The sequence below is a fragment of the Dicentrarchus labrax genome, unplaced genomic scaffold (genome assembly GCF_905237075.1).
Source record: "Dicentrarchus labrax unplaced genomic scaffold, dlabrax2021, whole genome shotgun sequence".
In the NCBI taxonomy this organism is placed as follows: domain Eukaryota; kingdom Metazoa; phylum Chordata; class Actinopteri; family Moronidae; genus Dicentrarchus; species Dicentrarchus labrax.
Genome location: NW_026136703.1, coordinates 302,440 through 320,725, shown reverse-complemented (window position 1 = coordinate 320,725; position 18,286 = coordinate 302,440). Strand labels below are relative to the sequence as shown.

Below are 18,286 nucleotides of genomic sequence, written 5' to 3'. Positions count from 1 at the left end.
ACCAGGGTTGCCTTGGCACCCTGTACTGGTGGTATTAGCTTATGCTGATGACATTAATATGTTTGTTAGAACCCAGAGAAATGTGGAATTCCTAAGTAGGAGTTTACCCTCAGCTGGGAAAGGAAGGACATGAAAATTGGGGGTGTTTTTCTAGAAACAGAGGGCCTTCAGAGGAAGAACTGGGACTGTGCTATGGAGAGAGTGTGTGCCAGACTGTCTAAATGGAAATGGTTGCTACCTCAGCTTTACTGTTGGAGGGTTTTGATTGTCAATAACGTGGATGCCTAGACCCTTTGGCACAGACAGATACTTTCATCTAGGGGCCTTAATGAAGGAAATCATGGATTTCTTCTGTGAGAGAAGCACTGGCTGAGATAAGTGTTACTGTACCTGCTGGTACAGTAGGGGGGACAGGCTGTAGACAGCTCGTCCCCTGCTTTATAGCTGTGGCCTGCTATGGACAGACACTGTCTGTTTACTGCTGGTGAGAGGAAGGCAGGGCGCTTAAGATACAACACTTGTTCCTGCTTTGGCCCCAGTCCATGGATTTAACCAGTCGGTCTTACAATCTTCGCAAGTTTTAACATTCAGTCAGAAAGCTGCGATGAAACCAGGGATGTGGCTCTAAGAGGAGCCTTTGTTTATCACCTCTCAGGTTCTTTCTTCTGCCAGAGATCCAGGCTGAGAGAGGATGTACCTCTAAGCCACAGCAGCCACAGGCTTTGTGGTCCTGTGGCCCTATTTACCCCTCCTTTTTCCTTTCGGTAAACTGGGCGTATTTCATTCTAGAATATTACTCACTGTCTGGCATTGCATTGAACAATAAAAAAAATAAACTACTTGGAATTGTAGGACCATGTCATAGTCTATTATCATCATAAGAGACTTTTCTTTTTGGTTTCTTGATTCCACACTCATCATATAATTTTGATTCTTTCCCAGTTCAGAAAGATCTCTCTCTCTGACTCTGAGAGGTTCCTTCAAGGTAATTTATGAGAGGTCCATTTGCTGGAGGACATTCCAATCCATAGTGGTAACAGCACCGGCATTGATATAGATTTAGTTCTGTTGGAGTATTATTGTAAAATTTCATCTTCTCAAAATCAACAAATTGCCATCCAGCATGAGAAGGTCGCAAATGTAATGCCTTTCTGATGTTCACATTCCCAGGTTGGACTAAGTTACAAAATCATGTGTAAAGTGTCTGAATGTTTGATGGTGCCACAGTGCCACCTTTTGGTAAGATTCTGGTATAGCATAAGGTATCCTCAAAACGGACTTTGTTTTATAATTGTGTATTATTCCAAATGGTAAATGCCTGACACACAATTTTATAACAAGAATTAAGCTAACACTATACGAAATATGTACAATCCATTAGTGTTGCTTCATATGCATGTTTGTGACATTTTAACTAGTTCTGCTTTTATTTTTACATCAAGTAATTTCGGTTATGTTATGTTAAAACATGTAAACTATGTATTAAGTCATGGTGGATTCTGTGAACGGTGAATTATGATTCCGAAACTTTAAGACACGGTAGAAGTAAGTTGATAAAGTTACGAATATCAAAATATCGCTAAAGGAAGTGACGCGATTAGCCTTACCGGATACGCCTCCAGACTAAAACATATATATAATATACACTCCCTCTTTCTTACTCTCTTCTTACTTTTACACTTCCAAAACTCTCTTCTTAAATTTGCTTTGGATCCATTCGTTATTTACTCTCGTTCTACTTTTAATTTCCGTACTTTACTTTACTTCGTTTGAGACACGTGTTGAATTTTTCCTCACGTAATAGTTTGCGGTGCTGAAGTACTTTTTAGTACTTTTATTTTGAAGGCTCAAGACACGAACAAAGTTAATTCTTTTATACATTTTTTTAGTTTATATATATTTGTCAAGTATTGTCGCCTTATTCACAGAAAGTGAACTTAATTTAACTCCTGGATTTACTGACTACAGAGGATTCGCCAGTCCAGCGTTTCATCCTACAGTTATTTTAGACAAGAAGTTGGATTAGCTCATAATCAAAGCCGAAGACCAACCACTCTGAGGAACTTCTCTTAAGACATTTATCATAAGCCAGAAGGACATCGCAGTGGTTGACCGCTCAAGGAGACGTATAAACGTTTCAGCCGGACAAAGACATTATTCTCCAGACTATCTGCCTCCAACGCACTCAAAGCGCCAAGCCGCGCTGGGCCTTGGACTGGAGCGCTAATTGGTATCGGTGACGACACGTTCTTGGACCTGTGATTCTGAACAGCAGCCGAGCAGTACCAGCCGGAGGAGAAAGATCCTGAAGTCCCTCCATCTCTACAAAAAGTAGGCTGAAACCCACATACACTGCCGGGGTCCCACACACTTCCCAAGAGTTGGTGTCTGTCTGTGAGCTTTGATTCCCATAGTTTAAGCTCAGAAGAATTTTCGATTAGGGCCTCGTAGTTTTAAAAGTTACTCTTGTAATATTTTAAATGTACTGCCGTATTGCAAAATCCACCATCGCTCCTGAATCACCCAATGTTAATAATTCATTTACTGTCCACATACTCTATTACTTGTTGTTATTTGTTTGCATTATCATTTCATACTATTTACTCTGCATTAGTTTAGTTAATAAACATATATAACCGTATGTCCTTGTTGGTGCAGGTTTGATTTGATGCGGGGAAATCGATGAATAAATTGATTTGAAACTGATTTGAATAGGTTTGTAGAATAATTTCCTCCGGATTATTCCAGTAACTAAACAACGGAGGTGGTGCCCCATTTACGAGTGTATTATTAATCACCAGTGATTAATTACCTTTCTTATTAAATAGTAGTGTAACCCCTACAGAATGTTATAACATATAATAAAAAAATTTAAAAAAGATTTTGACAAGACAAGGCCTCAAGATCAGGTAATAAAGCAAGACCCACTTGAGGACCCTTATCTTGCCAGCTGGTCTACAGCTCCAGATTCAGGCCCTCATGTAGCACATAACTGAGTAGGGAAGGAAATTTCTTTGAGAGAAGGAAACGGGATTCTCATTAATGTTGGAAGACGTTAAGATCAGCTGATTGGAGCAGAAGGAACTGAAGGACTATATTCTGCTTTTCAAGAAACAGGGTGTTTAACCGTGTGCATTGTCCTGAAGGAAGGAAATACTGGAAGAGAAAACCCCGCAGGGTCCTCTGATCCCAGAGCTTAGAAGGTAAGTAGGAAGGAAGTAGTGTAGTGCCCTTAGTGACTTCATAGTGATCTCTTTTTCATCTCCCCTTACTTCGTCCTCCATCCTTCTGTCTTTCTCTCCATTCCTCCATTGTTCTCCTCTCCTCAGATATTTGGCCTGACAGACAGTCTGACTGGGCAGGAGAACCCACTGTGCCAAAAGCCATCATGTCACACACACCCTGACCACCTGCGCAGGCAGGGCCATAACCACAGTAATCATGGATGTGGTCAAAGGAAGCACACACACATGCCAAAACACACACACACACACACACACACACACACACACACACACACACACACACACACACACACACGAGCTAGGGTGGCAGGTCTGGAGGATTCTGGGTCAGGGCTGGTAGGTCTGATGAAGATGAGGTGGGACACCAACACTGGGCCTCTTCACCGCTCACTGGTCAGCACACCGCTGTGCCTGGGTGTGTGTGTGTGTATGTGTGTGAGAGGGGATCAGGTCTGATCTGAGCTGATTTGGTCGTCTCTCGGCCTTCTCAGCGCGTCTCCTGACAGGCCATCACACCGTAACCAGGAGAAGACCAGAGAGAAGGAGGTGGAGTGTGTGTGTGTGTGTGGGGGGGGTAGCAGGTTGAAGGAAGGAGAAGTCACTCTATGGCCTGGTAATATACTATTCAGTTTACAGAATAGATGCTAATTGTTTTGGCATGAGGCTCATCACATACGAAGTAAATCAGCACACTATTTCCCAGCTTTAAAACTCTCACTTTATCTTCATGTTCTGCCTTTACTGACACTTCTGCTTCTTATTTTACACCCTGGAAACCAGACTTGTTTACATGTTTGTTTTCAGTAACTTGTTCAGTACTGTCTCCCAAGTCTCATGGCCCACTTGAAAATTATTCAACATCTGATCTTGTATACTAGATGCAGAAATAGCTAGGGCAGCTGTGGCTCAGAGAAAGAGTGTGTCGTCTACTAATTGAAAGGTTGTTGGTTCAATCCCTGGCTCCTCCTGCCACATGTTGAAGTATCCTTGCTCCTGAATGAGTTCTGTTTCTGCCATCACTGAGTAAATGTGTGTGAAAGGGTGAATGTGGTAAGTAGTGTAAAAGCACTTTGAGTGGTCCGAAGACTAGAAAGGCGCTATACAAGTCCATTTACCCTATATTCATTCAAATATTTTTATTAGTGAAACAAGACAAAACATAACACAGTGCATGGTCTGACACACATACAAAGACAAAAGTAACTTGTGTATAGGTTAAAATGAATGTGACAAAGCTAGACTTGTATTAATGTGGGATGTGTGTTTTAGGGAGGAGGGCAATTCATAGTATTTCTGTAGAGAATGTGTCAGTAAAGGGGTTTCACAAAAAGGAAGAAAAACGTAGAAGAGGAGGAAGAAAATATAAAAGTTACAAAATATGAAAAGGTTAAGATCAAAGTGATTGAAGAAAACCTCAAATTACCGCCCCGCAGTCATATGCCTCCACCATTCGGTCAAGGCGCAATTTTCGTCCATGTATATCCAGATTCTTGTAAGTGGTGAAGACTTTGAAGGAATTATATTAAAAGGTATATAGTGGGGTTTTTTTATTGGCTAAACAGGTACACATATTTGATTACAGAAAAAAGAATCTCCTGGTAATTAAATATGTGAAGCCTCTATATGAGCTGTAGGTGAAACCCATAGAAACACCATTAGCTAGGCATGCAGTTTTTAAGGTGATAATGAGGACAGTGGCAAAGAGGCAGAAACATCAAAGAGGACGGAGCAGGGGGCAGGTGCTTTGTCATGCTTACATGCTATGTGCTGTGAACCAGCTAAATGAACTCAAGTCCTACTATGGGTTTGACTATTTCCAGTCAGACTGACTAGAAATTGGTTAAATAAATGTGATAATTTTCTTTGATTCTACTCAATTCTTTTTCATATTATAGCCTATAAGGAATATAATATTTGACTATTACTGTAGAGTAACTATTATACTCTATAGGTAAACATGGCTCTCAAAAAGAAAAGGAAAGGATGGAGGAGGAGGGCACATTGAATGTTTTTGTGTTGTGTTTGTGTGAAGTAAATAAGATAATAAGCACAATACATCATTCATATGATTGTGTTGTGGCTTTTGAAATTCGCGGATACCAGCCACCATACTGTAGCTAACACTTGTAAAACTCTAAGCTAACCTCAACCAAGAGTGAAAAATGCCCAGTTATTTCCAGTAACAACTCAAGTAGCTAATTAATTACCTAAAGATGACGATGACTTAAAGTCTCATCATAGAGGGTTCTACTTTCGGCTGGCTGATAATGTTAGCTGCTTACTTGGCTTTCAGGCTATTAAACACAATAACATTACAGTCACATTTACGTTTAAATTTGCACCCAGATTCACAAAACCAGTGAGTGAGGGTTCCAAACATTATTCAGACTGGGTATGTACAGTCTGACCTAAATCAAGTCATACTACCTCCTGAGCCAAACAGAGATCAACACATTTATTTCTCCATTACACCGCACACACACACACACACACACACATATATATATATATATATATATATATATTCAGAGTACATGACAAGGAGGAGTGCTTCTGGCTTCCATCACCAGCAGCACAGCAGATCCATCAAGCAGACAGTCAACGCCTGTCACATGCAAAACAAGGACACCACCTTTATGTGTGTGTGTGCATGTGTGAGTGACTCAGATGTCCTCCAGAGTAGACACACCTTGTTAAGGGTATTAGAGATCAAGTAAGTGATTGATTTACATGTCAGGTGACTAAGTGGTGCCTCTGTCCACACCTCAGGTGAATTAAGAAATCTGTGTGTTTGTGTTTGTATGTGTATGTGTGTGTGTGTGTGAGAGAGAGAGAGAGAGAGAGAGAGAGAGAGAGAGAGAGGTGAATAAGGTGAGGGACGAGAAAGAAGGTAGGCATGGATGTGTGCAGGATCCAAGAGACACTAGCACAGATCTGACTTTAGTTTCATATCTTTCCCTCTTAAAGTAAAATCTATCAGCCTCAGAAATTGTCTCTACCACGGAAGATGACTGACATCAATTTGCAGGACGTCTGGTTAATGTAGTCTCATGTGAAAACTTGGGGAAAATGCAGTCTCTGTTACTAATGCTCTCTATGTGAAACTCATAACTGGAAGCAAGTAATTAATTGACTTTAGGCACATATTAATCTATTTAGAATTGAAATAAGGCAAGGTGGGGAAACAAATGCAAAGGTAGCTTGCTGTGTTGTGCTTGTGGGACATGCTTTCCCATTATGTGTCAGCTATATGCGCTATTTTTCAATGCATAAAAATCAGGATAGTTGCCCAGGAAAAACTCATCCTATTTTGTATAACTGTTCTCCAAACTGGTCTAACTGGTCTTCATCAATCTGAAACCAGAATACCATATTTATGTATGTATGTATGTATGTATGTATGTATGACTCATTTTCACTCCTACCACCAAAAAAAAGAAAATTATCTGATGTTTTTATTATATAACATGGGTAGGGTAGGAATTTGGTGTAAAGCACTACTTGGGGCTCCCTGGTAGCTCACCTGGTAGAGCCGTGCCCCATGTACTGAGGCTGAGTCTTTGCTGCAGCAGCCATGCGTTCAGCTCCGATCTGTGGCCCTTTGCTGCCTGTAATCTGCTGCAAGTGAATCCATGCACACTGTAATGATGGTGATACTTCCCTTGTGATATAACTTTGGCTCTGGTCCAGTCAGAGAGAATGTGGGGAAATTACACAAAAGATTTTTTAAAAGCCTAAAAGATTTGGGACTTTTGAGAAAACATTCAGGGCTAGAGCCCATGAATCCACCCCTGACTCCACCCCTGCTGGAAAATAAAATGCATATAAATATATATATAATATAATATAAAATATTTCAGTCACGTTAAGCTTAAAGATCTTCTCAAGACATGTGGACGATTCTGTTTCTTCTCCCTTGTTAAAAACAATCTGAATATATGAAATATTTTAAATTTCAAAAATTCAATAGCTGGTCCATACACGAAACAGTAGACTAAAATATGGTTTTGAAATGATTTTTGGTTACATATAGGCAATACAGTAACAGAATCTTGATTCATATTTAATCAATGCTGCCTAGTTTGACAGTTCGATCTGAGTTTAATCCTTTGAGGTAGGCAGACTCACTCAGAATGACTTGTCAATCACAAGATAGCCACACCCTAAAGAATACCCTGCTTTATAATCTATTTAACTCGAAATGGGACCATCATTTACTAAATTAACATTGTGGTGTATGGAAGAAGACTGAGACCATAAACTCATTAGGAAACTGTGTCCTGAGCTAATAAATCAATTGAGAAGTCAGGTAATTTCTTCATAAGACTGCATGCTATCGGTGTGTTATGAATGCAGTTAAAGACACTTCCATGTTGGCTTCACTTCAGTGACACACTCAAACAGCACAGTGAAGAACAACAAGGTTGGAAGGTTTGAAGTTTTCCTCATTGTCTCATTTTTAATTTTGCAAAGTAACACTGGGAAGTGCAGGAACACACTGTCACAGTGAATTGTATACAAGGCTGTTGGTCAACACAGTGATGTGATAATGCTACCGTGCTAGCCGAGCTGTAGCGTATTCCCAAGGCAGTGTGCTGTCAGGAAGCCTCCATCAGCTCTAACAAATGAGCCCCTCTGCTGGGCAGGTGGCTGCATCTCCTTTACCTCCCTCTTTTCCTTGGTGAGAAATGATCCTGGAAAGGTTTAACACCATCCCCAACCCTGCCCAATACTCACCCTCCTCCTCCTCTTCTCTCCTTTTTCACTTTGGCTGCCCCTGACTTCGTCCGCCTCCATCCAGCGCCCCCACCCCCCATCCTCCATCTCCCAGCATCCATTTGCAAATGATCTGGTTTGTCTGCATATTGTCAGTTGCAGCCGGCCCAGCCATTCATCACCTGTCGCCGACTCCCAGCGCCCTCCACACTTAATTGTTCCCTCTCTGACCTGGAGAATAAAGAATGATGTTCCTTTTCCCTGAGAAGAGAGATCGAGAAAAGAAAGAAAGAAAGAAACAAACAAACAAACAAACAAACAAAGAAAGAAACAAAGAAAGAAGTGGCTATTACATTTAAATCAGATGGAACAATGTTAATCGCTTTTCTTTCTCTCTCCATTTCTTGCTTTTTTTTATACCTCTATCCATCTTTTCTGTGTTTCTAGGTCAGATTACAAGATGACAGAAAGAGGAAAGCAAAGGACAAGGAGAAGAGGAAAGATGTGAAATCCTGGTTCATAACTGCCAGTCTGTTATTGTATGTTCAATATAAAGGTCCAATTGTGTGTGTGTGTGTCTGTGTATGTATGTGTGCAAACAGACACACATTCACACACCTTATCAGCATTTCATTTGCCTCTATGTTCAGCTGGGTTGAACACAGGTCCCTCTATCTTCCTTCTCTTTCGTCTTGTATTGTTCTCCATTCCATCTTCTTTCAGTTCCTCCCTCAGTTACTCTCATCTCTCCATCAAGCTTTGTCTCTCCTTTCTCATTTATTATGTTATAATGTTATTTAATCACATATTCTGCCTTAAAATCTGATTCGGAGCTGAAGTGATTTGTTTCCCTAAATATCAGTATTTAGGTGGAGGTGCTTAATTCTAGTAGATACAATATATGCATCAATTCAATTCAATTTTATTTGTATAGCGCCAATTCATAACAGAAGTTATCTCAGGACACTTTTCAAATAGAGCAGGTCTAGACCGAACTCCTTATAACATTTACAGAGACCCAACAGTATCACTGTGAGCAAGCACTTGGCGACGGGGGCAAGGAAAAACTGCTTTTTAAGCGGCAGAAACCTAGGACAGATCCTTCGGCTCTAGGTGGGTGGTCGATTATATTCAATGCGTAACAATAACAGTACAGAACAACTGATAAACTGTAGATAGATAGATAGATGTGAATGAATGAAAGTCACAGGATTTAGCAGAGGTAGTGCAGATGGAGTCAACTGTACAATGAACCCAAATAGTGAACACAATAACTGCAGGAAGTTTGTGTAAATTGAGTGATTGGAGGAATTTTGAGCAGATTATTTCCTGTGAATATAGTTCAGAGATGTGAATCCTTATATTTTTAGAATCTGTTTAAACACTGTATTACGCATTTTTTAAATACTTAAAGGGGAACTTCGATTTTTACCCTAGTCTTGATCACTAGAGGTCACCGAGTACTGTCGATAGGAAAAAGAACGACCAGAATTGGTTCTAGCAAACTGGAGTTCCTGCAGCTAATGGCCAGAGCTCCTAGTTAGTTATAATACACTTCTTGGGGGCATATCCTAAAGAGTGCCTTTTGCTCCTCTCAACAGACACAAAATGCAGTTAAAATGTCTGTGCAACATGATCAGGGCCCTTACGTGACAACAACATGCCTTTTCAACTCATACGTTGTGTAGAAACCGTTCAAAACAGTAGTCGCCTACCTGTTTTTTTTTATTTCCCCCTCAAAAATGTCCATGTCTTCACACACTACTCTCCGATTTGCACACTTCCTGCAACAATCTCTTCTTCTGCGTTTCCCTCCAACAAGGGAAATCCCTTAAATCCTTAAATCCCGCTAAAGTCCCGTGGGATTTCCTTTGGTAAACGCAGAAGAAGAGATTGTTGCAGGAAGTGTGCAAATCGGAGAGTAGTGTGTGAAGACATGGACATTTTTGAGGGGGAAATAAACTTTTTTTCGTCGCAAAGGCATTATCTCCGTGATCGATTATTCTGGGCTTTTGGTGAAGCGAGCGGTGGAAAAACAGGTAGGCGACAGGACTGTTTTGTACGGTTTCTGCACAACGTATGAGTTGAAAAGGCATGTTGTTGTCATTATCCTGTCAGACTGTTTTTTAATTTCTCTTTAAGATCTTAAATAATAATCTAAGCTTTAAAAATAATTATTCCATTTAGTCTTCTTTAGAGAAATAAATGAAATGCTGAGATATTTTCTGGAAATTGTCGTTCTTTCCAAAATCTGTTTCCCAAATCTTCAGCACAGAGATGGTGAGTGAAGTGTCATCAAGATTAATAGTCACACTAGACAGAATTATAAGAATAAGACATTTGACAAATACTGTAATTTCCCTTTAAGGGTGTAAAATTAATGAAGGCAGTGGAATTGCTGCTGCGTGCCTGTATTAAAATGGTTCACAATTGCATTGCTTGTTCTCAGTCTTGTAGCAGCCATTGTGAACACTGCATCTCATCATCACAGTCAATCACCATTGTCTCTTTTTGTCTCTCCACTTACCTCGCTCTTACCTTCCTCTGCTGTTGTACCTATCATTTTTCCTGTTTAAATGTTAAAGAGTGACCCTTGCAAGCTGCTCACTTCATACCCACTCACACCCACTTGAGGAGTTTGTTCGGGAAGAAGCTGTGCTCCTCCTCCTTTTCCTCCTTTATTTCTTTATTCACTCTGTCTTCTCTGCCATTTGCCTTTTGTCCCTTCATCCCTCATTTCCTCCGTGATGAAGACCACTCACGCCAGGCCAGAGACTCCCCCGTCCCTCTCCCATCCTCTTTAATAATAAATGGATGCTTCCATTATGAGTTGCTCAAAACATTGAATCATAGTCAGTCATGCTCTAGGGAGACAGGGGCAGCTAGGAGGTGGCACTGGGACATTTCTGCTTTTTCTAAAAGCTGCAGTAGGTAACTTTTATGAAAATAACATTGTGTCATATTTGCTAAAATTTTCACTATATCCTGACTGTCGTGCATGAGACAGATAATCTGTGGAAAAAGCCAGTCCCTCTGGCTCGTTGTAGCTCTCCTAACGGCATTTGCAAGAATCCACCAGGCCTGGATGAAAACAAACAATCAGAGCCAAGAAAGATAGAAAGACGCTTTGGGTTGGTGGTTTCAAAATAGTTATTTGTTGAATCTCATTCCCAGGGTCCCGATGAACCTGATTTTTTTTAACAGATTATCTGTGTCATGTACTACTGTCAGGATATAGTAAAGGTTTCAGCAAATATGACAAAAAGAAATTATAAAAATAACCTACTTTAAGAAAGTTAACCATCTCAAGTCATTCTAGTGCCACCAGCATGAACACCTGGGTATTTCTGTAAACTCAGATACCTTTTACATGAAGTTTTTGCAAATTATAGAAACTGTGAGAACATTAGTTAGACAAGTGAATTTGGCGGTCTAAGAAAAGGCCAAGTGAGTGAAAGGCTAAATATGACCAGAGCAATATCACCAACTGTAACACTTCTGTGTTTGTTACAGCCGTGGACAGATGTTAAAATACATGTACAAATGCTATATGTAGCTGTCATTAGCTCCTCTGTGTAAGTACAGTTCTTCAATAGAGCTGGCCATCAGCTGAGGTTTTAACCACATAGGCCATTCTGAAGCAAGTATGTAACTTTGTCTGTTAACCTTTATGCTAACACTTCCTATTTGTGGACAGCTGGGCCTGTCATACAAGCGCTAAGTGATAAACCACAGTCACTGAAAACTTGAAACTCACTACTACAGTACAGTACGTGTGGTTACAGTTAGGAGTGTGCTTACTGCAGGTGTCTTTTCAACCAAAGCTCTATGTTAATGTTCATAAGTGTTGGATTCACCTTTTGCCATAACGGCCTTCCTGAGTGGTTGGTTAACTATACAAGAGACTCTCAGTCTGGTTCAAGGCGTCTGTTTTTTATGTCCTTTCGGGCCAAATACAAAAGTAATATAGTTTAAATGACCAGTAGTGACATTTGGTTTAAGGGTCCTCTCTACTCCTCTACTTTGGAGAATGCATGAAATACTATATGAATCAGAAATTTTCCTTATAGATTTCAGAGCTGAGACCTGATGAATACAGTCTCATTCTTCTCCTCCTACAATGAACAAGCAAGCTCTATTTATCCCTCGCATTTCCAAAAAGAAGTCACAAAGACAAAGTACTTTACAGGAGACAGAAAAAACAAAGGAGGCTTAAAAGAGGAATGTTTATAAAAATTAGGAGGCACCATTCCAAGTTGTAACATCAAGACAAAGCAAAGAAATTGAGTTTTTAAAGATGTGTAATGATTTGGCTTTTGTGAAACTTCATCACCTTTTGTTTTTAGTAGGGCTGGGCAAGTTAACACGTTATTATCGCGTTAACACATTAATTAATTAACGCCGACAACTATTTCATGTCGCATTAACGCAGTTTTCTTTACTATTATTAATATTATTATTTTGAAAGTCCGTTGCTCACTGGCTCTGAATACACATCCAGACAAACCATGGGTCACAGGAGGGGAGTGGAGGGAGGCTTCGGCAGACTACGTTGGACGCAGCGTGTGGGAGAGTATAGATAAACAAAAGCCATACAAGCTAACAAATGCCATAGCGAAGGGGGGCTACAGCTTTCTCTAGGATTGCCATAGGGAACACATGATGATCTGATTCAGTCAGTGAGTGCAGCACACATTTAACTTTTGACCTTACATCCACTTCCTGTTGGCCAGAGCCAACATCTGCACACAATAATTAATGTGCAATAATTACTGTGCCCATGTGCAACTGCTGCTGCTACTATTTGTGTTATTTGTGTTATCTGTTGTTTGTGGATTCTTACTGTTTGTGAATTCTTACTGTTTTTTCTCTTGTACATAGTGTTTTTTTATTATTATTTCTCTATTCCTACTGTTTTTATACTGTTTGTTTTTTCTCTATCCACTTTGCTGCTGAAACATTGAAATGTCCCCATTGTGGGACAAATAAAGGAAAATCTAATCTAATCTAATGTTTATTCATATGATATTAGATCTATGGTACTGAGTACTGTTAGTCATTCATTCATTAGTCAAAGTGTGTGTAACTAGCAGCAGAGTTTGTGACCTCAGCTGAACTGTGCACGTTTCGCTGGAAGAATTGTGTGAACTTTTATTCAGAAGTGTGGTCAGGCTTGTTAACCTCACATCCATCCCTTGAGCTGAATGCCTTGTAATGTATTTAACTATAATAACATTGTAACTGCCCCAGAGCTCTTGGTACAGCTTATGTGAGTGTGTGCATGTGTGTCGGGGGAGTTGTGGCACAAATTAGACCCTAAATTTCAGAGCACACTTGCTGAAAGTCGAACAACCCCAAAGCTCCAGCAAAAGAGAATCTCTGGCAGCACCATTTTTCAGAGGACTTTGGAAATGGATAGATTTGCTGACCAGATGTAATGCGTTCAGTCTTCAAATTCTTCAGAGTTCAGCTTGAAATTATCTCAAACTTTCAATTGTTTCCTCTGACCCGTCTCTTCTTTTGGCCCTTGCCATTTTCTTTCCTCGCATTGTGTGACAGTCTAATTAACCATGCAAAACACAGTGCACTTAGTAATCGACTTATTGGAGGAATTACTTCAGCCCTAATTATCAATAAAATAGGGTTACAAAAGCTGTTCAAAGAGACTCCTTCTACTTTGGCAGATTAGGCTTTAGAAAGGTCTACAATTCAGTGCTTGATTGAAAGTTTACCCATGTATGATTACATAAATGGACTAGGCAAACTACTCATATAAATAACCTAAAAAACAATGAGACAGTACTTGTGTTGAGGGCACAAATAAACAGTAGTCTTAATGCAGTGAACCAAGCAGATGGCAGAGTGTGATAACAATGCAATTTCATACTCACTGCAAAATGCTAATGGTTTGATTGATACTAATGCCCCCCACCCCCCCATCCCCCCACACCACAGTCCGCTTCCCAGCATCACCAGCATGACACCAGTAAACACTTGAATGACAATGGTGCTGTCCCAGCCGGGGCTGCTTCCATTGTATATTAATATGGAAGGCAGTTTATAATTCATGGGGTAGGATTATTTGGGAGTGCTGGTCCCAGGCCTGCTCCCAGCACTGACACAGCGAGTACTAACAATACTGGACATGCCTCGCTCTCCGCTGCCCACCCCCATGCCCATTATAATAATATATTCAAGGATTAAAGGGGTTTTATCTTAGACACCGATGAATTATGAATAGGGCATTTCAAAATTTAATTGCCCCGAATTAAATGATTCAAGATAATGTTTCTTTTATAAATTGGTAATAGGGCCAGGGGGCAAAGAAGGGGAAAAGACATTAAATAAACCTTTTTCCCCAACAAAAGGAGAAGAGAGAGGAATAATAGACGGATGGTGACCTCATGTCTCTGGAGCAGGAGATGGCTTGATCCTAAGATAGAAGGTTGAAAAACAACACTACACACAGGAGGTAAGAAATGAGATGAAGTTTAATCTTTGACAGCTTCAGGACAAGTTTCCTTTTCAACTCCATATTCCGGCACTTTTTACACTGACAGAAACCGAGAACTACTGCATACGGTGAAATGGTGAGGAGCCCAGTTCAGATGGATAACAATGTACCCACATAGGACTTGGTGAGTCAATGGCTCACACACACACACACACACACACACACACACACACACACACACACACACACACACACACACACACACACACACACACACACACACACACACACACACACACACACACACACACACACACACACACACACACACTATAGTAAAGGGGTCTTTAGAAAATCAGCAAACAGACTCAGTGTTACCAATAAGGTTGGTAAAAGTACATGATTGCATAAAAAATACAGTTTTGTGATGGAAAAGTGCTCAAGCCACAGAAGTGAGAGATCAAACGTGATACAAAACAAGAGCATCATGGGGTGGTCATAAACATCTGACCTAAGGTGAACAGAACTTAGTTTTGATCATATTAAGTAATGCAACATTGCCTTCCCTTCACACTTGCATGAGCTGACAACACGGCAAGGTTAGCTAAATCTTCCTAACTTTACAGGTTAACTAGGAGTGAGCCCAACTCACATTTTATGTGGTCGATTCCACATCACCAAGTCAAAGCAGATATTTACACCAATCAGCCATAACATTATGGCACCCTGGTTCACCACTTTAGATAGGTACTGACCACTCCAGACCGTGAACACCCCACAAGAGCTTTTATTTGCAGGTTTGGAGATGCTCTGACCTAGTCTAGTTTTTTTTTTAAAGTTTTTATTGCCTTTATTTGATAGGGACAGCTGAAGATAGACAGGAAAGGGGGGTAGAGAGAGAGGGGATGACACGCAGCAAAGGGCCGCCGGTTGGATTCAAACCCTGGGCCACTGCAGCAAGGACTCAGCTTCAGTACATGGGTCACCAGCTCTACTGACTGAGCTAACCAGGTGCCCACAATTTGGCCCTTGTTAAAGTCACTCAAATTATTCCCATTTTTCCTGCTTCTAACACATCAACTTGAGGACAAAATGTTCACTTGCTGCCTAATATATCCCACATGCCATGATAACCAGTATTATTCCCTTTACCAGTCAGTGTTCATAATGTTTTCCTGATTGGTGTATATCCATTTATAAAGGAGGTAAAGTATGCTTAGTTCAAAGGTAAAATAAAAACTGAATCATACTCTGCTAAAGCTACTCATATTTTAACCAGCATTATTTTCTGTAGGAGTAGGAGTAGGAGAGAGCAGGGACAGTTATAAGAACCAACTCAGACAATATCAGACCACAGGGTGGTCACCGGAACAGGCACTACCAAGCAGAGTTCATGGACCAGATGCCCCAAGAATATGGAGCCAGAACAGTCTCATAAATAAATGCACACAGAAATGAATAAATGCACGAAAAAGGACTCACAAATGTATTTGGGGAGTTGTATATATATATATGACTCGATACACAAATGCATTTTCAATGCACACACAAATATGCTTCAATCCATATAAGTAAGAAAAAAAATTCACATATAAAAATAAGATTTGTAAACACAATTGTGATGCGCACACACACACATATTTCTTGTTTCAAATATATGCAATAATAATTCACAAATGTACAAATCGTCAGGTATTTGCAATTTTCATCAAATACATATTTGGAAGTTGTTACATTGATATATGAATTGTCAAACGCGCATTTGTCTCAGTGCTTTTAATTTGTAAACCTCCCTGCATTTGTGTGTGGAATTTTGAGACTTTTCTAGCGTGACTCCGATACACAAATGCATTTTTTTCTACAAGGTCTGCAGCCAATCGGATGTCTCACTCCTTTTACAGCCAATCACATGAGTGCCTCACGAACCAAGGAAACATGGCGTCTGGAAGCGGCAACCACGACAATTTAAGTGTAAGTGAAACAAAACGTTATGTTTCACTTACACTTTAATCGTTGCCGTTGCTGCTTCCAGATGCCATGTTTCCTTTTTTCGCTGCCGTCTCCTCTGGCCCATCTAGATCATGATATAGATCCATATCATTCATTCATATCATCATCAGTTAAAAACCCCTCGTGGGGAGGCACTCATGTGATTGGCTGTAAATGAGTGAGACATCTGACTGGCTCTACCCCCTTGTAGAAAAATTTTTCAAAAGTCTCAAAATTCCACACACAAATGCAGGGAGGTTTACAAATTAAAAGCACTGAGACAAATGCGCGTTTGACAATTCATATATCAATGTAACAACTTCCAAATATGTATTTGATGAAAATTGCAAATACCTGACGATTTGTACATTTGTGAATTATTATTGCATATATTTGAAACAAGAAATATGTGTGTGTGTGCGCATCACAATTGTGTTTACAAATCTTATTTTTATATGTGAATTTTTTTTCTTACTTATATGGATTGAAGCATATTTGTGTGTGCATTGAAAATGCATTTGTGTATCGAGTCATATAGATATACAACTCACCAAATACATTTGTGAGTCCTTTTTCGTACATTTATTAATTTCTGTGTGCATTTATCCATTATGAGACTGTTCTGGCTCCATACCCAGAACCCTTTTCCACCAAATTAGTTCTGGTTCTTGAACCGATTCCATTCAAGACTCTTGGTGCTATCTTGAGTGGAAGAACCTAGAATAAGACACACACTTTGGTTGCCATGAAAACATGCTATTTTTTTGTTCCAGCTGGGAACAAATTTTTCAGGTTTCTGAACTAATTTATTCTTGGTGTAAATGCTCTTAACAGGGCAAAAATAGGTGCTTGAACCAGAACGAAGCTGGTTCCCTATTGGTGGCTAAAGCTAAGGCTATTTGTTTACAGATTGGCACTGAGACAACTAATCAACATAAAATTAATTGTCAATTGTTTAAGCAATGTCAAATCTTCACTGGTTTGAATAAATGTAAATATTTGCTATCTTTTAGGTTTTGAACTGAAAAAAACCTTGACCTCTGGAAAACGGATGGATTTGGTAACTATTTTCTGATATTTATGTACCAAACAATTAATTGAGAGAATAACTGGCAGATAATTGATAATGAAAATAACTGTTACTTGCAGCCCTTAACAGGGGTGCATGATATGGATTTTTCTTCCCAGCCGATATTATACAGCAATTCGCTGCTTTTCATGGCCAATACCAGTAAGAAATTTCACAATTGTTTATTATAAAAATAAGTTCGTAACCTAGTAGTTTTAGTTTTCGTTACACCTGAGGGTAAGAAAGGTTAAGATGTAGTCAGCCAAAATGGATGATTTCATATTCCATAGCTCTGTTCTAACCAAATCTATCACCACTATTGTTAACACAACAATTCAAATCGACTCTTCAAGTGTTAGTTCCTTTACATTTTTTAGTTAATTAAAAAAACTTCACAAACTTTCATAGAACATAAAGTCTGTCAACCGTTTTGCATAAAAATTCAAAATAAAATATCATACCTTATACCAATACCAACCTATAATATATCGGCTTTAATTTAATTATCTCGAATTCATAATGATAACTTCCCATTATCGGCCAATAATTTATATGTCCCGATAATTATCGTGGATCCCTAACCCTTAGGGCTGCACAATACATCGAAACATTAGCAAAATGGCCATGCTTAACATGCAAGTCACAGAACCTTCTTCAAACAATACACCAACAATGAGTCCGTCCACTGAATGTGATTCTGTATATTGACAGCAGTAGTGCATGGTTCACTCTATTCACTGGATAAGGTTTACCAGAGTACAGAAACTTTAATGCTGCAGTAGGTAACTTTTTTTTTTTTAAATAACTTCATAT

The 18,286-nt window shown here is 39.7% G+C and overlaps 1 long non-coding RNA gene across 1 annotated transcript; it reads left to right on the top strand.

Annotated features, from left to right (window-relative positions):
* Positions 1-9,831: 9,831 nt before the first annotated feature.
* LOC127354551 (uncharacterized) lies at positions 9,832-14,601 on the top strand. Its single transcript, XR_007881579.1, has 3 exons — positions 9,832-10,000; positions 14,330-14,433; positions 14,522-14,601. It is a non-coding gene; the product is annotated as an uncharacterized LOC127354551 (long non-coding RNA).
* The last annotated feature ends 3,685 nt before the right edge of the window (positions 14,602-18,286 follow it).